At 48.1% G+C, this 23,853-nt stretch overlaps 1 long non-coding RNA gene across 1 annotated transcript in view; it reads left to right on the forward strand.

Moving 5' to 3' along the window:
• LOC113633579 (uncharacterized) overlaps positions 1-18,014 on the forward strand; it is an 88,800-nt gene extending 70,786 nt beyond the window's left edge. The window contains exons 8-9 of the long non-coding RNA XR_003438257.1: positions 6,684-6,894; positions 14,893-18,014. This is a non-coding gene — a long non-coding RNA (uncharacterized LOC113633579). The remainder of the gene's footprint in view (positions 1-6,683; positions 6,895-14,892) is intronic.
• Positions 18,015-23,853: the final 5,839 nt, after the last annotated feature.

Genomic DNA, 23,853 nt, shown 5'->3' on the forward strand with positions numbered 1-23,853 from the left:
TTGTATGCCTGAGTCTCTCCTTTACCAGATAGTAAATTTCACATTGCTTTATCTCATTCTGTGTCCCTCAGGGCCCAGGAGTGTGACTTGCACAAAATAGGTCCTCCCCTGAAGTTTGTTGGGGAACAGAGCCTGGCATGGAGAAGGTGAACGTAAAGAGCTTGTGAGTCTCCAGCACCCCATTCTCAGCCAGGGTAGACCAGGCCCTGTGCCTGCCTCCCTCTTCAGGGCTCCAGCTCCTGTTTTGATGACGAGAAGGCAGCTATTCCTGAATAGCTGGATGGCTCTCATTAGAAAGACCTTGACCTTGAAAACCTTCTAGAGAAGATGTTAGCCCCAGATTTCCTTAGCTCTTTCTGCCTAACAGCTTCATCCTCAGGACAAGAACCGCTTTATGCAAACCAGAAGGCTGGAAAGTCTTGAGAAGTCTAGCTCCTTGCTCTGGGGCTTACAGTTCCCATTTGCATAAACACTCTCTAGAGGCTGGCCTTGCTTTCAGAATCCTGACCATTTCACTTTCTATCAGCACCCTCAGAGCAGGAAGAGTTGGGGAACATGAGACTCAAACTAACTGTAACTCTGGAAAATGGGAAGATTTGAAACTACTTTTGTAAGAATCAGTCTCACTGTTTATTGATTTTGAGAATTATCTGGGTGAATCAGAGTTTGCCAAGGTCTCTTCAGACCAGAGGCCCTAAGAAGACCCCCTGAGCAGTCGAAACTCAAAAATCCTTGGCGCAGGTGCCACTTGAATACCCAGAACGTTGGCCTCCTCCAGTGCCAATTTTTGGAGGCCCCAGAGGAGCACATGAGCTCACTCTTGGCCCTCAAAGCTAAGGTGAGCATTGACACGGCCACTCCTGCCAGAACCTGAGGTCTCAGCCCTAGGGTAACCCCTGAAGTCCTTACTACCCTGTGAGCCACGCTGTGGACCCCTCAGGGTAGAGTGAAATGGACCTGTCCCCAGCCCACATGGCAAAGTGGCCCCTGCACACCCAAGTAACCTCTGCCCATGCTGCTCTATGCACTTCAGACGCAAAGCCAGATCCTGTCACCTGGCAGGCCTGTGAATATAACGGAGTGTTTGGCTAAGCAGGACTGATTTATTTTAGTCCTTGAAGCAGCAATTTAAGGGCTGACAGCTGCTTCTGAGGCTTGGTAGAAGCAGGAAGTCATCTTGGGGCAGATTTTCTTTGTTCTAAGGAGATAACTTGGAGTATCTCCTCTTGGTCATGCAAATGTAAAAACTAAGAGATGCTCCCTGCCCTGGAGGAAAGGGTGCAGCAAGATCTTTTGTAGAAAACAAAGGCCTCCACCCCCGTTTCACATGTGGAGTTGATCTCAAGGAAAAGAGGGGACCAATTTGCAAGAAGGCCCAGGAGCTCAGTGTCACTGAGGCAGCTGATTAGAAAGGAAGACAGGAACACCAACAGGACGCCACCTCCACGGAGGCAGCTCTGAACGTGACCTGGGATCAATGAGAAACCCTGATGGAACAAAGGGTTTGATTCTGTGTCTGATGGCTTCCCCAGCTGCCCTATGAGGAAGCCTGACTTTGAGAACAAGGCCAGCTCAGGAGCCCCCAAACCATGCAGGAGTCTCAACCCTGCTGCATGTTAGAATCAGCAAAGGGGCATTGAAAAAAATATGGATGCTACAGCACTTGAACTGCTGCTCGTACGCCAACATTCAGAGCAGCATTAGTCACAATAACCAAAAGGTAGAAATAATCAATGTCCCACATGAATGGGTGAACAAGATGTGGTATATCCATACAATGGAATATTATTCAGCCTTAAAAAGGAATGAAATTCTGGGAATTCCCTGGTGGTCCAGTGGTTAAGACTCCATGCTTTCATTGCTGAAGGTGTGGGTTCGATCCCTGGCTGGGGAACTAAAATCCCACAAGCCACATGGTGCGGCCAAGAAAAAAATGGGAATGAAATTCTGACACATGCCTACAACATGGATGAAGCTTGAGGGCATTATGCTAAGTGAAATAAGCCAGACACAAAAGAACAAATATTGTATGATTCCACTTAGAATAGGCAAATTCATAGAGACAGAAAGTAGAACAGTGGTTCCCAGGGGCTTGGGGGAGGGGGAAAAGTGGAGTTATAATTTGATGGGTACCATTTCAGTTTGGTATGCTGAAAAAGTTCTAGAAGTTTGATAGTGGTGATGGTTTTCACAACACTGTGAATATACTTAATGCCACTGAACTGTATGCTTAAAAATGGTTAAAATGATAAATTTTATCTTATGTATATTTTACCACACACACATAATAGTATGAAGGAGGACATATGGGACTTTACTTCTTTTTTTTAATTTTATTTATTTATTTTGGCTGTGTTGGGTCTTTGTTGCTGTGCGCGGGCTTTCTCTAGCTGTGGCGAGCGGGGGCTACTCTTCGTTGCTGTGCGCAGGCTTCTCACTGTGGTGGCTTCTCTTGTTGCAGAGCACGGGCTCTAGGCATGCGGGCTACAATAGTTGTGGCACTTGGGCTCAGTAGTTGTGGCTCATGGGCTCTAGAGCGCAGCCTCAGTAGTTGTGGCGCACGGGCTTAGTTGCTCCGCAGCATGTGGGATCTTCCCGGACCAGAGCTCGAACCCATGTCACCTGCACTGGCAGGCGGATTCTTAACCACTGTGCCACCAGGGAAGCCCAGGACTTTACTTCTGTTAAGCACAGCTGAAGCCCCCATATTTAAAAAGTGGCTGACTCTTTTCAAAGGAATGTACTGGACCTTCTAGGCAGGGCTTTTAAATTGAAAAACAAAAACAACCGAGGCCCGAAACCCTAAAATTAAACAAACAAACAAACAAACAGAAAACCTGCTAAGTTCTGTCCTTCTGATCCCATCAGGCACTCATCTTCAAGCAACCTGTTCTAAATGTTAGTAGTGAAGATACTAGTAGGAAATTTGTCTTGTAGTCCTGGGCATTTCTCTCTCCCTCAAGCCAAGTGAGGGGACCCAAGAGGTGGACCCAGAGTGCTTGACATGGGTTTCCTGTGAAGGGTTGCACGCTATGCCACCCTAAAATATGCCATTTTGGCATAAGAATTATTTTGAGCTAAAGGCAATTGAGATGAAGCAGATACAAGAAAAGCTCTCTGCCCTCCCCCTATTTACCTAAAAAAGTAGGATATAAATTTGTAAAGATGTCCCCTCCCCTCCCTTCCGGGAAGGTCAGAAGTTAATCACTGGAGACAACTCTAAACCCTTATCAACCTTGAGCACCAGAGGAATCTCCAAAACAAACCTTGCTAATACTAGCCCTTATCTTCCAGTAGTTTCCCCATATAGCTGCCTTCCCACTATTTGCCCTTTGCCTCAAAGTCCTTTTCCTTTGTCTTGTGACTTCTCTAAAATTTTATCTTTTGTTCTTTTGTCATCTCTGTGTGCTCCAAGTGTATGTGCAATGCACATGTTAATAAACGTGTTGGTTTTTCTCTTATTATTCTGTCATTTTCAGTCTAATTTACAGAGCCCCAGCCAATGAACCTAAGATGGATAGAGGGAAGGACGATTTTTTTTCCTCACCTACTCCAGCAGTTGGGAGGACTAGAAAAGTTCAAAAGAGCTGGTTGCCCCTGCTTCTGATCTGATGGGCCTTGAGATAGACAGCCAGATTGATAGATAGATAGATAGATAGATAGGTAGATAGAAGCCAGAAAGGAGAATTCAGAGGGACTGGAAGATTTCCACATCTTGAATACTGATCTCAGTGGGAGTTACCCAGGTGTAAAAATTCGTCAAGCTGTATATTTACAATTCATGTGCTTTGTTATATCTAAATTATATCTCAATTAAAAAATACCAATGGCCAACAAAAAACTCTAGATTTAAGTTGTCTGGGGCAGGGATTGGGCATCAGTATTTCTAAAGATTCCCAGTTAGTTCTAATATTGTAGCCAGTTTCAAGAAACACAAGTAGGGGCTTCACAGCATCTCCTGGTAGGGACTGGCTAGTGAGTGGTCCATGCCTGACCTTTGGCAGCAGGACTAGCCTCTGTGGACTGAGTGAAGGGGGAGAGGAGAATTATAATTTGTGAACTCCCACCTTTCTCCCTCTATTCTTCTAAGACCATGCAAATCAGCTTTGCAAATCCATCCTTCAGGCCACTGCCAGAGACTCATCAGCTCTGCCTACACATCTGAACCCCAGTGGCAAGGAACACCTATAGTAAAAGCCAAAACTCCAAGGCTGCAGCCCCCAGGGCCTCTGGCCAGAACATCACCTTGTGGAAAGCCAGGGAGCCAGAGGCTGATGACTGCAGGAAATCATGGCCCACAGCTTAAACCTGGCACCTAGATACATGGCCTGCAAGGAAGTGGGTACACAGTAAGGCACATGGTGGGAGGACGCAGACATTTCCAAGGACCCTGGAGAAGAACGAGTGAGATGATTTTGGCTGGGGAGCCCTGAGTAAATGCAGTGTAAAAGCTTTGTGACTAGGGTCTGGGGAGTCATTGGAATGAGTATTTATGGTTATATTTTTCATTGTGCTTGGCTAAGAGGCTTCAGAAGTGATGTCTTTTGGCACTAGAAGCCTTGCACCAACCAGCATATCTCTAAATTAAGTAGTGAAGCAGACAGGCTTTGAGTTACTGGACACTAATTTCATGCCTCAGCATGAAAATTCAAGCTTCTTAGAACAAGTTCTCACAATTAGACATTTAAAAATATCTAATGAACACCAGTAAAGAAAGAAAAAATGAAGTGATGTCTACTCAAGTAGCTGTTTAATGGCAGAAAAAGAGAGTGCAGAGTTCATCTGCAGGGCAGCCCATGACAGAGACCCCCCCTTCCCTTCCTTGAAGGTCAGAGCCACCCTAAACCATGTCCAGTTTTCCTGACTAACTTTCCAATCAGTGAGTGGGGATGCAGGGCCCAGGTCAGCCACCCTAGCTGCCATCCCTGGACACACTGTCCCCCCTTGTAAACTCAGAGAAGTGTAGCTCTTCTTGGATTCATTTGGACACAGAAACAGACTCATCAGCTGCTACTCATCACCCCACACAATGGGACAAGGTACGACTTTGTTATAAGGTAAAATCATGATTTCCATAAAAATATAAAAAATGAACACACGTTAAAGAGTTTACTTTGCTCAAATGATATGATGGAAACAGGCAGATAGATGTTATGACTGATGCCGAAACTCAGCCTCTGCGCACCAGTGCCAAGTTGAACCTTGGATACAGTTTTGGGTGAGGTAGAAAAGAATAGCCTCATTGCTTTGCCAGGCAAAAGGGAACACAGCAGGCTAATGTCTTCAAAACTGTGTGTCCCAGGGGGACTTGGAGAGGGGTTTTATAGCAATGGATCAAGGGTGGGGTTGCTGATAAGGATCAGGGTGTGTGAAGGGCCTGCATTCCTTTAATCTAGCCTCAGGTGGTCTCCCGATGAGCTTCTGTGGTTCTCAAGGTTACCTTCTCTCTGGAATGAAGAATGCTTCATCAAGTAGTTAACATCTTCCATTTGTTGGGGGTTTTAGTTCTGCGGAAGAGTGCAAAGATATTGTTATGTGTTTCCCTTAAGGCAGAACCAGGACCCTGCCCCAAGGCTGCATTATTGTTTCTTGACTACTCCTCCCTTGTCTCAGCATCCCCTCCCTTCCCTGTTTAGCAACTGTTTGAACCTACCATTTGGAACTCAGGGAAGGTCTTGGAGACTGAGGCTTATTCCCTACAATCAAGAGAAGCGGGACACAGAAAGGCTCTGTGCCCAGGGGCCCCACAGGGGCCTACTCAGTTTCATAACTGGTTCAAAGGAAAAGTAGAAACAGCACAAATTTACAGGGAGTTCTAATGTTGAGATGAATTGCAAATGAAGACAGAAGTGGGTTTTTTTTCCTGCCAATGCAGTGGGGGTGGGAACAAGTCGAAGAAGTCAAATCTCTACCAGATAGGATACGATATACATATCTATCAATTACATACAATTTACAGAGTTGAAAAATAGCTTAAAGACAATGGATGGAGCTTGAATCTCATAACCTTCGAGGGTGTGCATGATACACATAGATGATTTAGTTTTCCGCTGAAACACAAAATTGTTTCTACATAAAGTTTCTACATAACCTAAGGGAGACCCCTTCACTTGGTGAATGCTTTCCTAACACCAGCTCCTTTGAGCTTACACCATACTCATGGCCTCCCCACCTGGCAGGTGAGGCTGGGAGCAGAAGCTCATTTGACAATAGGTGTAAGGAGAGTTAAGGACTTAGGCTCCAGGTGTGACTCATCATTAACTAACAGCAGGAACAGCATGGCCTTACTCAAGTCACCTAAATCTCTAGGTCTCTGCCTTAAAATGAGGGCCAATGATTATGGGTGTTCTCTAAGGTTTCTACAGCTGTAAAGTTCTAGAATTCCAGGGAATAAGAAGTTGATGTTCATAAACCTTAAACTAGCCCAGGTTGATTGATTTGTGCTGCCCACCATGGCAGTCACTGCCCTGGGGTTACCCGGTAAGTAAGATACTATCCGTAGGCTTCTTCCTTTGTTTGGTATTCTTACCCACGCTCTCCCACCACCACTCTAACAGTTTGGGTCCCTGATCAGTACTGTCTTTTTGATTGACTGAGAAGATCTCTTTCCTCTTTTTACGTGGTTTTCCAGGAAGTGAGTAGCTGGAGAGCGAGCCAGCTCTTTGGACCATCTCTCTTTCCAGTACAGATTGGGTGTCTTCCTCCAGCAGCGGGCCTGCGAAACAACTCCAAACGTGGTGCGGGCAGTGGGAGACGTCCAAAGAATTCTCAGACAGGCTGTGCGGCCAGGCTCGGGCTTCACACCCTGGGGAGCCACGCACCACCCCAGGAACGACCAGGACAAGTGCCACTTAAGGGACGCGCCCAGCAGGCCCCTCCGCTGCACAGGAAAAGGTAGGAGTCACCCTGGGGGCGGGGCGAGGGGGCTGCTGGAGGACCCGGGAGCAATTAACGTGACCACTCTCCCGTGGGCCTGGGACCGGGGCTGGGGAGGCTGGCGGCTTGGCCGGCGGTGGAAAACACCCGGGAAACCAAATTCGCACCCGGTTCCCCCTAGCACGGAGCCTCCAGGCCCCAGGAGCGGGAGTAGGAGAAGCCCAACAGGGGTAGGGCTGGAGCGAGGGGTGGCGGCGAAGAATCTAGTTTCCAGTTGCTTCAGTCCTAAATTCTCCCCGCCAGAAAAGATGCTAATGAAAGACCAATTGTGTGACCGGAGTGTTTTCTTCGGACTTCTGCCCAGGGAACTGGATAAGAAGCCAAGAAGCAAGGTCACCAGCCCCATCCTATGGCAACATGGCAACACCTTTTGCTCGCTACTGACCCCTCCTGGGGGCATGGGGACAGCTAGTGGAGGGCCGGGAGGCAGTTGAATTAGACCTGGATGCGACTATTGGGTTCTTTTTTTTTTTTTGCGGTACGCGGGCCTCTCACTGTTGTGGCCTCTCCCGATGCAGAGCACAGGCTCCGGACGCGCAGGCTCAGCGGCCATGGCTCACGGGCCAAGCCGCTCCACGGCATGTGGGATCCTCCCGGGCCAGGGCACAAACCCGTGTCTCCTGCAACAGCAGGCGGACTCTCAACCACTGCGCCACCAGGGAAGCCCCACAGATTCAGAGGCTCAGACCTTGGCAATTCCCTTTCCTCCAAGCGGCCCCCCAAACCTTTCATACAGGACGGCTCTTTTGCATGAATCTTCCTAACACTTTGTCCTGGGGAAACCAAACGGGGAGGGGGTATCGGGGACCTTCAGGAGAACGAAGTGAACATAGTTAGGTGTTAGCAGCGTCACCCTACCAGTGGAGCAAGGGGTGGATTTGGGGCCAAGGCTAGTGTCAGCCAGGGGTCCTTAACTGTTATTTTTGGGTATCCTGATAGGTGCTGACCCCAGCAGCGGCTGCAGCAGTAACCCCATTGGCTGCAGGCAAGCAAGGGCAGTGGGTGGGTGGAGACAAGAGGGTGCGGCCTCCTGGCGGGTGGATGGAGTAGGGGCTGCCCTCCACACCCTTCTTGCCCCTGGAGGGTTGATTTTTGCTGACAAGGTAAATGTTGCCATCCTTCTGGCAAAATGGGATTCTAAGCAGAAGGGCAAGCAAGTGTGGGGCACGGAAAAGCGAATGAATTTTGATGTGAATATGTTGAGAGTTGGGCTAACTGTAGTGGCTGAGGAGGACTTTGGCATGAGTCCATTCAAAGCCTGGCTTGGCCACTCCCAGGCTGTGACCTTGCATAAGATGTTTTGTCTCTGAGCCTCAGAGACAAAGAGAGAGAATACAACACCTACTTTATGGGGGTTTTATTTTTTGTTTTTAATGATTAAATGATTTTAATTGCTTAGTGCCTCACAGTTCAGGAAATAAAAGCTTGGGGGGGGGGAAGATGAGTGCTAGGCAACTAAATGCTATAAAAATAACTGCGTTGCTTGTTTCTCTGAGCCAGACATTATACTAAGCATTCTACATAATCTCATTTAATCTTCTCAGCAGCTCCATAAGGTAAGTACATTATGATCTCTGGCTTACAATTGAGGAAAATGAAGCACAGAGAGCTTAAGATACCTGACCCAAGTCACACAGCTAATAAGTGGTAGAACCAGGACTCAAACCTGGATCTGTCTGACTCTAAAACCATGAACCTTAATGATCACACTGATGGCTTCACAACACATGCAGATCAAAGCATAGAAGAAAGATCTTGGCCTGAGCTACAGATTGAGGAGTTGTGGGAATTTGATAATAGTTGAAACCATGGTTATAGATGGAATGATCCAAAAGAAGTGTATACAGTTGAGAAGGAGAGCAGGAAACACCAACATTTACAGTGCAGACAGAGAAAGAGAAGCCCTAGACAGAGACTGAGCAGGAACAGCCAGAGAAGTAGGAGGAGATGGGGCCAAAGAGGAGGCCAGTCTTCAAGGAGGGGGTGGTCGATAGGGGCACACTGGGCAGCCAGCTGTGGCTTGAGACGAGGTCCAGTAGTGGGTCCTTGGAGAGTCTGGCAAAAGCAGCGGTGGAGCAGAATCCAGGTTGAAGGGAGAATTAGGAACAGATAGCAAGTGAGACTTGTATTGTCATGGAGGGAGGGAGAGAGTGTGATAGCTAGAGGTGGGTGCAGAGGAAAGTAGGGGCGGCCTCTGGATTTCTGATGAATGCACTGGGATGGAGAAAGTCTTCCTCTAGAAGCAGGAAAGAAGATGCATTCTGAGCAAGCAGGCGGGAAGATGAGGGGCTTTACGGACAATAGTCTCTCTTTCCTCTGTGAAATGGGAAGTCAGCTGCAAAGGGAGTATGGCGGGAGCTGGGTAGGCAAGTTGAGAGCCACAGTGAAGGTTTGAAACAATCATTGCAATGAAAGGGGTGGATGGTGTCAGGCTAGCCAGACTGTGTCATAGGACTCCCAAGCAGGGCTAAGCTAAGGTGGCGCTTGGAGACCATGCATTGGGAATGGCCACTGATCATTGTTGGGTAGTTTCCCCAATGGCCTCACCAGTCACTGTTAGGGCCACCCACCATCCATTTATTCAGGATAATCCTAGTTTCAGCACTTAAAGTCTAGAACCCCAGGAAGCCCCTCAGTCTCAGGCAAAGCTGGATGACACTTTGTTACCCTAGCTCAGGGGTGGGGGAGCAGCAGTGATAGAGTTGGATTGACCTGTGGCTGGGGACTTAGTGGGTAAGTATGCAGGAGCTGGTGAGGAGTGAGGGCTGGAGGGAGCTGGCAAGAGAAGAGTGAAGGCGAACTATTATGCAAGAATTCTGGGATGACACGAAAGACAGTAATGAAGGGGAAGAGTAGCTAGAACTGGAGAAGCTGGAAGGGTCATGAGACTAGAGTTCCTGATTAGAGTGGAGAGTGAGCTAAATGGGGAAAAAGGATTTCAAGAGCTGAGAGGAGGAAGTGAGAATGCTTCAGGCTGCAGGTAACAAAAACCTGACTCAAAGTAACTTAATGTGGAAACGTATTAAGCAACATAACAGGAAGGGCAGGATTCAGGGTGGTTGATTCAGTGGCTCAACGATGTAATCAAAGAATCAAGTTCTTTCCATCTCTCTGCCGTACTAGCTTCATTGTTGGCTTCATCCTCAGACTAGAGGCAAAATGGCCACCTCCACACATGACAATGTCCAGAGTAAAAAGAAAGACCATCTCTTCTTAGGAGTTTCTCTTAGAAACAAGGATATTTTTCTCAGAGGTCCCCTAGTGGACTTTCCTCCACCTCTCATTGGCCAGGACTCAGCCACATGCTCATTCTAGAACCAATGGTTGGCAAGATAGGCAAATCAGACTTACTCTGGAGCATGCCACCTTCCCTTGAGGCACGTGGCTGCATGGGGGAATGAGTAGATCATGAACATAATTAGAGTTCTGTTAGAAAGAAAGAAGTGGCGGGGGGACTTCCCTGGTGGGCCAGTGGTTAAGAATCCGCCCTCCAATGTAGGGGACGTGGGTTCAATCTCTGGTTGGGGAACTAAGATCCCACATGCCATGGGGCAACTAAGACCACGTGCCGCAACTACTGAGCCCACGTGCTCTGGAGCCCGCACACCACAACTAGAGAAAAGCCCATTCACTGGAACGAAGAGCCCGTGCGCCGCAATGAAAGATCACGCATGCCGCAACTAAGACCGAACGCAGCCAAAAATAAAGTAAAAAAAAAGAAAGAAAGAAAGAAAGAAGTGGGGTTGGTTGCTGAGTGCAAAACCAGCAGTGTCCATCACAGAGGCAGCAGTGGGCAAGTGGGATATGAATGCTATGATGAATATTCAACTTCAGTCCAACTTTGTTTTTTATCTGCTCAAATTCTTACTGGTTCTCTTCTGCCTATGAGATACATTACATGCTCATTGGCTCAAACAAATATTGCAGTAAACCTTCTATTATTTTTTCCTAAAAATCCTCTGCTCTGGCCGAAGCCTGACAACCCCCTAATCCTGGAACACACCTAGTATTCTCCTACTTCCTCACCTTTCCCAGTCCTTGGAATATAATCCCCCCATCCCGCTCACCTGTTAGCAGATAGCCAGACTGTATCTACCAATCAGGGCCTAGCCCAGACCCAATCGCCTAGTCTATAACCACATAATATTAGTGCCCTGAAGACCCTTCAAGACCATCCAGTCTGGCATCATCTGTCTTCAGGGATCTCCCTGTGTAGACATAGCTCCTGGAGAGTGGGTCCAGTTTTATATTTCTCAGGGGTCCTCTTAGCCCCCAGCACAATGACTGGTACACACAACAGGTGCTCACTAAGTACTTATCGACTGACAGATTAGTCAATAACTGCTCACAGACCGAGGAGTGTGTGTAACCTGCCCTCCTTTGAATCTGCAGACCGGCTCTCAGGAGAGAGCACTGAGGAGGTGGGGAAGACAGGCTGGCTGTGAGCCAGGGAGGCACTGCCGGGCAACCCTGGGATGTCAGGGTGGGAAACAAGAGTGATTACAAAGCCGAAAGGCCTGGAAATGATCACTTCTCAAACGGACACATTAAACGACAAATTATAACCCTTAACTGTCTTCTGAGATACATTTTGGTAACATCTCTGCTAAAATCAGTGCACCTGCTACCACCCCAAAACTGGCCATTTTTATCCCAGCCCTTAAGGTCGGGTTCTTTGGTGGGAGAGAAATGAACACGCATCCTTGGGATGGCCCACAGAGACCTCCCTGAAAGCCGCCTTTCCCTGCTGGGTGGGGGTGGGGGGATTAGGGGGGCGGGTAGCAGAGCACTGGGTGGAGAGGACCCTTTTATTCTTGAGGCGGCAGCAGCAGCAGCAAGATGAGATCTGGATTTCCTCTGATGATTTTGGATTTCCAAAGAGCCTGAAAGTTCCCGAGGGCTGTGGATCCACTCTAAACTTCGTGGCTAGGTCTCGTTTTAGTGATTAGTGGTCCTGGTCAGGCTCTTTGGTGTTGAGGGTTAATTAACCAGTGAATAAACATTTATTGAGAGCCTGCTTATTGGGGGACCCCAGAACAAGCATAGCAGAGGATCCCCTATGAGGAGTTCACGGTGTGGTCGAGGCCTTGGGGTTAATGAACACCTGCAACAATGAGAAGATGATGTGACAATAATGATCTGTGTGGCTCAGACTGCCCTGGTCTTCCCAGCACCATCTGCCTCCAAATTCTCTTCAAAGACGTCATTGCCCCCATCGCTGGGGTGGATGCCATCAGCCAGGAGAGGAAGAAGGGCTTCTCCTGGTTGCAGGATTGTAAGAAGAACCTTACAACAGGGAGCGGCAAGGCCATGTTCTACTCTTAGGGGGCAGCCACTTGAGGAAGAAACAAACCTAAAGAGAAAAACATTCCAGGGAGCGCCAAGCAGGGATAGACGGACAGATGGAGTTTAAGTCCCTCGTCGACCAGGGCGCCCCAGGGCTGCTGGCGCTAGCTTGGAACTTTCCTCAGATTGGTTGCGATGGGGTTCAAGATGCCTACCCCAAACTATGGCATCTTGGCCTATTGAATATTTTAAGCTGAAGGAGTTTGAGAAAATGGCAGAGCAGGAAGTTTACTCTGACCCCACCCCCACCCCTTCTTTCCTGAAAAAAGTCGTAAAATCCTCGTGTGAGAGGTGCCCTCCCTACACCCAGAGGAAAGGAGCGTCCTTACCTCCAAAGACAAAAGGACACCAAGAAGCATCCTAATAAACAGGCCTAGTTTCCTACATTACTTCCTACTCCTCAAGCTGTCCTCTTCCTCCATGACTGCCCACTCTTCATCAAACCTAGCGTAAAATACTCAGCGCCCACTGTTTCTTTGGGTCTTCATTTCCTTATGAAGGCTCCCATGTCATGTAAAACTTAGATTACATAAATCTGTATGCTTTTCTCCTGTTAATCTGTCTCAGTTTAATTTGCAGACCCAGCCAGGGACCCTAAGAGGGTCAAGAAAAAAGGTTTCCTCCTCTGCAGCCCCTGCAGTTACATGAGCCAACACATTCTCCACTTTCTCCTTTAAGCCAGTGCAGGCTAGGTCCCCATGCTGTGCGGTCAAAGGAGCCCCAGCAATGAACACCCAGCACCTGTACAGCGAGGGCTGGAGTAATTCCAGGGGTCAGCCCTGAAGGAGGGAGAGGAGGCATGAGCAGGGACAGTGGCCAGAAAGGCCAGAGCAGGGGGTCTGAGGGGGTGACCATGGAGGCTAGGGCCCAGCTGGGCAGAGCGTGTGGGTGAACCCTTGCTTCAGGGATCCCTGCGAGGGCAGCCTGAGCTTCTGCTGAGGGAGGCGGGACCCTGACCAGCCAGCCTGGCCTCAGAGCTCGGCAGGAGGCCAGCAGCTGTTTGACTGGCCCCCCTGCACACTCCTTCCACGCAGTAATCCCTTTCCCTTTATAATGCAGAGCTGGGGCTACACACTCAGATTATATACCATGACTAACCAGCAATGTCATCCTATAGCTGGCCTCATTTCACATTCATATTTTGTCCTCATCCCCTCCAACCCATTCTATCCTTTCTACTTCCTTCTAACCCTCAGCTTTTCTTATTTCCCATTTTGAAAATGTCTGAAAATTTGCTCACCATTGAGACCTTCACCCTGGGCAGCAAGGGTGACAGCTAAAGGACCCTAAATATGACTTTTCCAAATAAGTATTGGACACCCCAGCCAGCAGCTTCTGAATTTCAAACCAGACAAAGGCAAGGTTCTGGATGTTCTCATGGCAACCCTGATTTACATACCAGAAGGAGCCTTCCGGGTTGCCAGCTGGATCCTGGGTGGTTTTCTCAGGGCAACGTTTGCATCAAAGGCCTGTTTGCCAGCCCCCTCGGGGACCTGCTGGGGCCTGAGACAGCCCTCCACCTCCTCCCTGCTCCCAGCCTCTGACTCTGCCCCGACCTTGTCCTTCCTGCTGCACCAGGGCGGGGCCCCGCCAGCCTCCCCACCTCAGCCCTCTGTGACTCAGTGGAAGCGGGTGACCACGTCCCTTCACCCCACCCACACTCCATTCCGATGGCCAGCTCACTTCCTGACACCCGACCACCACGCACAGGCCTCTGCCTAGAGTAAATAGTCCTCTCTGTGGGACGATTTACGACCAGAGCCAGCCCTGTTTGGGAAGGGGCCACATGCATCCTAGCCTCCAAGGGCACGCCTGCCTCTGCACAGCTAACAGCTAGCCTCTGTGACTCTTCCTTTTGACCCCTGACTGACCTGGGATATTTTGTTGAAGGGAACTAGAGACTTATTCTTCAGTGTGCTATAGCACAGTGCTGGCTCGACACATGTTGAAAGAAAAGAGTCTTTAAAAAAGAGAGATTAATACATGGAGAGTAATTTAGGCCCCATCCCCCCAGGCTTCCCCAGGACCTGACAGATTCTACCACCTCCATAAGGGCTTATTCCGGCCAGATTAGAGGTGGAGTTGGTGATACCTGGGCTGACGCCCCAGCTTTGCCACTCTGAGGTCTCAGGCACATTGTAAGACCCACCTAAGCCTCCAGTTCCGTATTTCATCAATTCCAGGATGTGCTGTTTCTCACCTTTTAGACTCGGTAACCAGGACATGCCTTTCAATTAATACAAGAGTAGGAAATTGTATTTCTGTTGCTGCCCCTTCCTACAGGAGGAGCCCAGGGGCGGCCATGTGACTTGCTCTGGCCAATGGAGTGTGAAGGGGAGTGATGTGTCACTTCCAGGCTGAAGCTTTAGAAGGTTCACCTCAACAGCCAGCATAGTTCCAGATGGAGGCTGTTCCGTGTGCCTGGATCTCACAGTGAAGGTGATATGGAGCTAAGCCGTAGCCAGTGGGCATTTAACGAGGGAGAAGCATAAACCTTCCTCCTTTAGCCATGGAACTTTCGGATTCTATGTTTTGATAGCACAGCCTAGCACATCTTGACTGGTACTGCATCTTCCAGTTAGTTGACAGGTTTTTTTCTTTCTTTCTTAGTGGTCCATAATGGTGCAACCCACGAATGAGGCTGGTGTGGATTCAATGGGACCCAGTAGGACCTCTCACAGGCTGAGTGAGTGAATCCGTTTGAACCACTTAGCACAATGTCTTGCCTACAGTGAGTGTTCTATTCATGTTAGTCATTGTTATATTTCCAGCCCTCTAGAAATATGTTTGCTAGGAGTTTGGTTTAGTGATCTGATGACACAGAAAGTTGGCAGCCCCCTCAGATCCCTTGTGGAATGAGAAAGGGTATAAATAAGTGCAAGTAAACAAGAATGTGGCTTGGGTACTTGCTGTTGTAGGCTCTTTGAGGGTGTAGGTGTTTGGGTAGGTAACTAAGAATGCTGCCTTTCTTCTCGTGAATTAACAGTTTATTGTCTGGGATGTGAGAAGGTGGAAGAAACTACTCAAGCGTACAAGTTTTTGGTGCAGCAGAATGAAGAAACGCCATACTCTTTGAGATGGAGCAAATATAAGAAACTTAAATTTTTGCAGAATTAGGAATGGCTCACAGATCCAGTCTGAAGATACCAAACTTCCAGCTAATTCTTTACATTTTATAATATACCCCTGTGCTTTGGAATAACTCTCTCCAGGAATTTTATAGCCAGCCCCTGCAGACCCAAACGCAGTGAGCGTGTTCTGCATGCTGGGCTGGGCCGAAGGACAATGGTAAGGGCCGCCAGCTCTGTCTTTGACATTTCATAGCCACTGTCTGCCCCATCCGCATCCTCTCCCCTGCAGCTCGTGTTACCGGCCTGCTACCTCCGTCACTCAGGAAGATGACAAAAGGCATTTATCCTAAAGTATTAGTGACGTAAGCATTACTTCCTCAGGAGGATTTGTATTTTAAAAGCGAACCTAGAAAGTGAAAAAGAAAATTACAGGACAGTACGTAAGGCTGTGTTAGGGGTCTGTTAATTCCAAGAAATAGAAACTCACTCAAGTTAAAAAAAAAAAAAAAGGAAAGGAAAACAAGAAAGAAAGAAAAAAACTTACTAGAAAGCTGTAATCTGCATGAAACTTGATTGCAGGTAGTGTGGTGTGGCCTCAAGGAACTGAAAAGTTCTCAGGCAATTATTCTCTTCAACTTTTTTTTTTTTGTAATTACCCCCCCTCCAACTCTTTTTCACTCTCTGGGGTGTCCTGGTCTCTCGTCTCTACTGCCTGTGTCTACCTCAGTCTTTTCTCTCAGCAGACAGCTTTCAGTCATCAGCTTGCGTGTGACCCCGCCATGGCTGCCCTGAAATGGTGGCCTCAGAGAGATGGTGGGTTTTTTTGTTTTGTTTTTTTTGGCCACTCCGTGGAGCTTGTGGGATCTTAGTTCCCCAACCAGGGATTGAACCCGGGCCCTTGGCAGTGAAAGTACGGAGTCCTAACCACTGGACCACCAGGGAATTCCCAGAGAGATGGTGTTTTAGAAGTGGAAGTAGAGACCTTGCCAGAGACCCTTGTCATCCCACATGAACATGCAGAAGGCCTAGCCAGTCACTGCACGCGTTTTGTAGGCGTGGATGTCCATTCCCTCCTACGCTCGAAGGCAAAGTTGATCTACGTATCTGTCCACCCTTCTCTCCTCCACTTCACAATGTCCCTTACGGTGCTGAACTGTGTTCCCCCTTTTCCCACCGCAATCACCCCTTATGCAACTACCTGAGAGCTCTTTCTAAAATGCAAAGCAAGCCCACCCCTTAGCTGTGTAAATCCTTTTCCGGCTCTCTGACCAAGGCAGGGAGACTCCCTCCCCCTGGGGCCACTTCCTTTATTTTCAGCCCTGCCTTTTGCCTCCTCCCTTTCCCCAGATCCAGCCTCCAAGAAGCTTCTTCTCCCTGAGATGCCCTGCCCCCTCTTTGCCCACCTAGCAAACTCCTACTTTCCCTTCAATGCCCTGCTCAAAGCCACCTCCTCTGTGAAGCCTTCCTTGATTATCCACAGGCACAGGCCTTTTTTCTTTCTTTTCCTGTGATCCTTTGTTTACCCATCTCTGCCAGCAGATCTGTCTTCTCTACCAGAGCAGGAACCCTTTCAGGGCAGGGATTAGGCTTTATTTGTGTCTGTACTAAGCCCAGAGCCCAGCATCAACTAGGTTTTCAGTGTAAGGTAGTTGCAAGGCTGTGAAGCACTGGTGCTACCCACCTGGGTTCAAAGCCAGGCTCTGCAACCTACTGTGACTTAACATCTTCATGCCTCAGTTTCCCTACCTGTAAAAAGGGGATAATGATACTTCCTATCTCACACATTTTTGCTGAAATTTAAATGAGGGAACATATGCAAAGTGTTTGTTACTCATGTATGAATTATTATTTTCTTCATTATTTCTGAATAAGGTGTTCAGCAGGAGGGTGGCACACAGAGCCTTGCAACAACTCAAGATTTTGTTTAGAAAAGACTATTGCCCGGAGACATGCATGCTGATATTACTTCAAAATATTTTGTGGCAATGGCACACTGGCCTGTCGTCTTCGTGGAGAGATTCAGGAAAGTTACAAAATACCATCTCTTTCCTGGAAGGATCTTGCCTATTTCCTTACCTCTTGTCCATTTGCAAGGAGCACATTTAATAACCCAGACAAAGTGTCAGAAGAAAATTGGCTGGAAAGGGTTAATCCCGGAGCCTTGGAAGGAATTAGGCCCTGGGGAAAGATGGGTTTCTAGGGATGGTAGAGAATAAGGCTTTCCTGCATCCATCCCAGGCGCTGGGAGGCATCGCCATGGTGATGCAGAGTGTGGGTCCACTTTGCATTTATGTGGGGCTTTGTATTTCTTCAATTCTGGTGAGGTTCAGTTGAAATACATTATGGAGAAAAGAGGCACAGAGAAAGGTAAATGCTTTGCTCAGCCAGGGTGGTATGGCAAGTTACTGGAAAGGCGGGCACTAGACCCCTGATTCATTCAATAACAAGTATCTGTGGAGCCTGCTCTGTGCCAGGCCCAATTCCAGGTATGGAGGACTCAGCAGAAAGCAAGGTAGAGTCTCTGACCTAACAGGGCTGCAGGCAATAATCAAGGAAGCCAATATCTGGCATATTTCTTTTTTTTCCTTTTTTGATGTGGACTATTTTTAAAGTCTTTATTGAATTTGTTACAATATTTCTTCTGTTTTATGTTTTGGTGTTTTGGCCGTGAGGCATGTGGGATCATAGCTCCCTGACCAGGGACCGAACCTGCACCCCCTGCATTGGAAGGTCAAGTCTTAGCCACTGGACCATCAGGGAAGTCCCAATATTTGCCATATTTCACTGATTCTAAGATCCTCCCCCCAACCCCTGCATTTTAAAATCTCTGAAATTGGAGCAAATACATCTTATAATCAGTGGCACGCCTTGAGAACATTTTTTCTTTCATAGTGATACATAAAATAATGATGTACCTCAGTGGATGGCATCTGAGATTTAATAAAATATAATATGATTCAGGTGATGGCATTCTAACTCTCCTTGTTACTGATTTATTTTCCTTCCAAGCAAGTTACAGTGAAAACCTGAAGCCTGAAATGGACAAGGATTTCTCTAACTAATCTATTCCTGGGACTTGTTTAGAAATATTCAGCTCTCTCAGTTATGTTTCTGTGACTCCACCTTCCTTTGAAGCCAATGAGGATCCTGCCTGTTATCAGTAAAGAATTTGGCTGCAAATAAGAGAAAATCCAACCAATAGTGACTTACACTAACATACATAATCCTAGGGCTGGTGCAGCTGCTTAAATAAGTCATCACATACCCAGGCTTCTGCTATCATTTGTTCTACCATCCTCAGCTCATGACTTTAATGACTTTAGTCCTCGTGGTCACAAGATGGCTGCTGTACTTCCTGGTCTCACATCCATGTTCCAGACAGGAAGAAGGAGGAAGGGCAAAGTGTTCATCATCCTTTTTTTTTCTTAAGTCAGGGAAACAAGCTTTCTTAGAAGTATCATTTGGCTGACTTTGGCTACGACAGCGTCTGCTCTGCTGAGGAAACAGAACAATGCAGCTCTCATGAGTGCATTGTGTACATATGTGTAATGGCACTGGTGGTGGGAATCAGAAGGAAGAGAGAATACATTGACTACCCTGAAGGGAAATCGCTAAACTGATTTGTCCCACCTGAAAATGTGACAGAAACCAGTCAACACACACTGAGACAAAGCTGGGTTTCTTCACACTTGCCTCCAAATATCCAGCCAGCACGAGGGACAGTATGGTCTCACGGACACTGGCCATATGTCACTAACCTCTTACTAGCGTCCAAATGAGAGGAAAATAAACATTCTACATCAGGGTAATGAACCCTCAAGTCTCGGAGCAGAGCTTCCATTCTTCCCGGACAGACTGAAACCCCATTGAGAAGCTGAGTGACTCACAAGCGAAGAGCATTGCTAGATGAGAAGCTAAAGGATGGAGAAAGTCTCCTTAACCACATGCCAGTGTCCTGAGGACAGGATTCTGGTCTTGAGCAAGGTCAAGGGTTCTCATATGAAGGAGAGGGGAGAGGGGCTGGATCAGAGGAGGGGCCTGGGAGGGAGTTGGCTATCAAGGGAGCAAGTACCTTAACAAAGGTGTCACCCTTTACCTCCTTAGCAGTCTGATGGTCTTGCTTTTCCATATATCTTTTCACCCTAGCTTGTCAACTAACACAGTAATGTAGTTCCTTTTGGAAATGCTTGAAAATTATACACACACTCACAGACTTTGTTGCTACCTGCAGCGGTAGATCACAAAAATGGAGACAACCCTCCACCACTCCCTATGCTTACTGCTCTGCAAGATGGCTTTGCAGCCCTTCCCAACGAGAGCCACAGGCTAGTTCTCCACTCCTTGAATTCGGGCTGCCCAGTGACTCGCTTGGCCCAGAAGAAAGCAGTGGGTGTTATTTGTGCAGTTCTGAGCCTAGGCCTCCAAAGAAGGTTCCTCTTTCTTCTCTCCAACCCCTCAGCTGATGGGGCAGCAGACAGCAGAGCAGGAGTGAGCCGGCCTAATATGCCCAACTGCAGAGCAGTGAGCTAAGTAACAGTTGCTGTGTTTTTTTGTTTTGTTTTGTTTTGTTTTGTTTTTGCGGTACGCGGGCCTCTCACTGCTGTGGCCCCTCCCGTTGCGGAGCACAGGCTCCGGACGCACAGGCTCAGCGGCCATGGCTCACGGGCCCAGCCGCTCCGCGGCATGTGGGATCTTCCCAGACCGGGGCATGAACCCGTGTCCCCTGCATCGGCAGGCAGACTCTCAACCACTGCGCCACCAGGGAAGCCCACAGTTGCTGTTTTAAGCCACTAAGTTTTGGCTGGTTAGTTAAACAGAAAGAGCGAACTGATAGGTTTACTGTGTGCCAGACGCTGGCCGTGTACTTTATGTCATGGTCCTATTTCTTTAAACTATATCAGTACCTATCAATGTGAAGAATATGTGTTCTGGGAAGAAATCACCCCCAGCCAGCCCCTCAGTTTGCTTCTGCCTGAAATTCTGATTGAATTTCTGTGCAGTCATTTGCTCCAAGGAGCTTTCAGGCTCTGACAAGAAGATCAGAATATTCTGCGATAACCCCCTCTCATTCCTCAGTCTCCTGTCACTTAAAGGCGTGTGGAGTTATGGAATGGCACTCCAGTTGGAATCCATCCAACGTCTCATTCTGCCAGCAGCTCCTTGGGGAACCACTTGCTGTTTTTAAGCATATGTAGGTTCCTAGATGTCAGGGACCAAGAGATGATCCTTTAGTGCACTTATCAGACAGTCCTAGGGAAACCGAGGCAAGAAGGCAAGCTATCCAATTCTTTCTATGCAGAAAGAAGTGGGAGTAGATGGATGGTGGTAACTTAAAGCCCTTTGGCAGGATGACAGCCACCAAAGCAGTGACCATGGTAAATGCCAATGCAGGGGACAGCCTCAGGCCAAGGAGCAAGGCATGGCCTCAGGCTGGTGGTGTTCCTTCCCGGGTGGCCGTACTCTGGTGTGGATAACCTCACTCTGGATCTTACTGTGGGATTCGAGGCACAGTTTGTCGCAGCCCATTGGGGTAACAGACACTTATTTAAAGTCAAGGTGTCTGCCAAAAGATAATAGCTTTAAATGTAAAATTACAAATCATTATGGGTAATATGATGCAAATTGCAAGAGAAGCACTGGCAGTGTTTTACTTTGATTTCTTTTTTTTTTTTTTTTTGCAGTTCGCGGGCCTCTCACTGTTGTGGCCTCTCCCGTTACGGAGCACAGGCTCCGGATGCGCAGGCTCAGTGGCCATGGCTCACGGGCCCAGCCGCGCCGCGGTATGTGGGGTCTTCCCGGACCGGGGCACGAACCTGTGTCCCCTGCAACGGCAGGCGGACTCTCAACCACTGCACCACCAGGGAAGTCCTACTTTGATTTCATTTTTGCTTTTCTTTCATTGCGAGCCTTGTCTAAAGTTGCTGCTAGAGACACCTTATTCACACACCATTTACCCTTCAGCTATGGCATGATATTGTTCACTGGGGGAGGACGTGAGTGGAGGCCAAGGGGTCTGTGGAAGAGTCCCTTTATCCACACAAACTGGGGTTATTTCTAAGAAACCCAGACTTAACTTTTTCAACATTGGTTTCTTCATTTACCCTCTGGGAAGTGCCTGGACATGTTCAATTTCCATTGGGAATTGGAAGTCAATTTTAACAGTTAATCCGAAAGGCATCCTTCATCAGATGCTAAGCGAAGGCTTTTAAATAACCAGTCGCTGGATTTGTTTCCTTTACCTTCTCAGGGTCTCTGCTGCAGGAGGAAAGACTTATGAGCACTTGGTCCTTAGAAGGTTCAAACTTGAGTTTTGTGTTCTTTTTTCTCAGGGACGTGGAAAAATTGAAAAGTGGTCATTTCTCAACGGCTTTTCCTTATAGCCATGGGGAGGGAGAGATTGCTGGATCTAAGATCTGTCTCGAAGCAGCAAAACCGGAAAAGAAAGGAATAAGCAGCAAAAAAAAATTAAGAAGTGTTTAAAACACTCTTTGAAATGTTCTATAGCAAATTTCTTTCAAGGAAGGGGGTTCAAATGGGCTGACCATTTGGTCACTGAGAGAAGCCCTACCAAACGTATTCCCCCAAACAGTGGGTTTTTGACAAAGGTTTCTGGAGTTTTCAGGCTGAGAACTATCTCCTTGCCAGGCTGTGTGGGTCTGGCTTCATCTTCCTCTTTTTTCAGCTCCCCCGTGGCCACCTGTTTCTGAGGAGCTCAGTTCTCATAATGACAAGGAAACCTAGAGGCTGAAAATAAAGCAGATTTCCCAGAATCTCAGGTACCGAGACGGGAGAGGGGTGGGGACTTCTTGGACATGAGCTCACATTAACTGATGAAATGCTGCTCATGTGCCCACAGCTCTGTCCAGCTCCTGGTGGCAGGGAAGGAAGCCAATTTCGCTGGGAAATACTGCAGAGGTTTTTACCATGTTTTCATGGGAAGGGCCAAGCTTCCACACGCTGGAAACAAGGGCCAGACTCAAGTGAACCTGCAGCTGGGACTGTTTTTTTCTACTGAAAGTGCTCGGTCAGTTCCTAACTGCGGGAACTGCATTAGATCCACAGCCCCATAACTCTCGTTTGGATGTTTGTCACCTGAGCACTTGAGGTCATCTGTGAACCAGGTCTGTCAGCCCAGGCATCGCCTCCCTGAGACCACTGGCTTCTGCAGGATACTTCGGATTGGTGTGAGACTTATCATTTCCAATGAAGCTGTGTAACTTGTCCGGAGAGTCCTTAGCCCGTTTCATAATACACAACCTACGAGCAAGGCGTCCTTGTTCTAGCCCGAGAAAATAATATTAGCAACCATTATGTATTAGTTTTCCATTGTCGTGTGATGAATTATCTCCACACTTAACTGCTTCAAACAATAACCATTTCTTACCTCACACAGTTTCTGGGGGTCAGAAATTCTCCTTAGCTTGGCAGATGCAGTTCAGGGTCTCTTACAGAAAGGCTTTAGTCACAGTATCAGCAGAGGATGCAGTCACCTGAAGGCCTGACTGGGGCTGGAGGATCCACTTCCAAGACGGCTCCCTCACCTGGCTGGCAACTTGGTGCTGCTGTCTCAGCTCCTAAACTATGTGAAGGTATTACTTTGATTAAATTTTTAAAATACAGAGTCAACTAAGTAAATAAATATTCACTAGGAGGGATCTAAAACCAAATTTCCCTACCGTTGTAACGTCGTCTGCTCTACTTCATGCTGCCCCCTGTCTCCTCTGGGTACACATCTATCTCCCCCACTGAGCTGCATGTACCTCAGGGTCAGGAGCCTTGGGTTATTAATATTTCCAAAGCCCCCCTCTTCCTCCATTGCCCAGGAGTTTGCTCACCATGACACACACGGAAGGGGTTCAACACCAAAGAAAGTCAATAGAATTGCTTCCTACCTGCATTCCATTCCACAGGGGGGAAGATGCAGATTCTGAGGAGAATCTCAATTAGAGTGAGCAACTGGACTTCAATGAGAGTGAGCAGAAACACAGATCTCCACTGTCCTGGTTCAGTCCCCCCAAAGGTACTGATGACATCGGGGTGCCGAGAGGGGTGGGTGGTAGGAATGAAGGAAAAGGAGCAGAGACCTCACAGATTTCTTTTCTACGCTGGATCAGGGGTTTCACTCTGCCTGGAGTCCCGTGCAGAGCGGGCAGGTGTGAAGGTGGCTGGCCCTCTCAAACGTGGTCCTGAGGGCCGACCTGTGGCCCACCGCCATGGAGAAATCGATCCCTGGCTGAGCTGTAGGAGGCCCAGAGTGAAACAAACCTTTCTCATTTAAAAAGGAAAATGTGGGGCTTCCCTGGTGGCGCAGTGGTTGAGAGTCCGCCTGCCGATGCAGGGGACACGGGTTCGTGCCCCGGTTCGGGAAGATCCCACATGCCGCGGAGCGGCTGGGCCCGTGAGCCATGGCCGCTGAGCCTGCGCATCCGGAGCCTGTGCTCCGCAACGGGAGAGGCCACAACAGTGAGAGCCCCGTGTACCGCAAAAAATAAGTAAATAA

The sequence above is a fragment of the Aethalodelphis obliquidens genome, unplaced genomic scaffold (genome assembly GCF_003676395.1).
Source record: "Aethalodelphis obliquidens isolate GAN/ISIS:26980383/991018 unplaced genomic scaffold, ASM367639v1 scaffold40, whole genome shotgun sequence".
NCBI classification, from domain to species: Eukaryota; Metazoa; Chordata; class Mammalia; order Artiodactyla; family Delphinidae; genus Aethalodelphis; species Aethalodelphis obliquidens.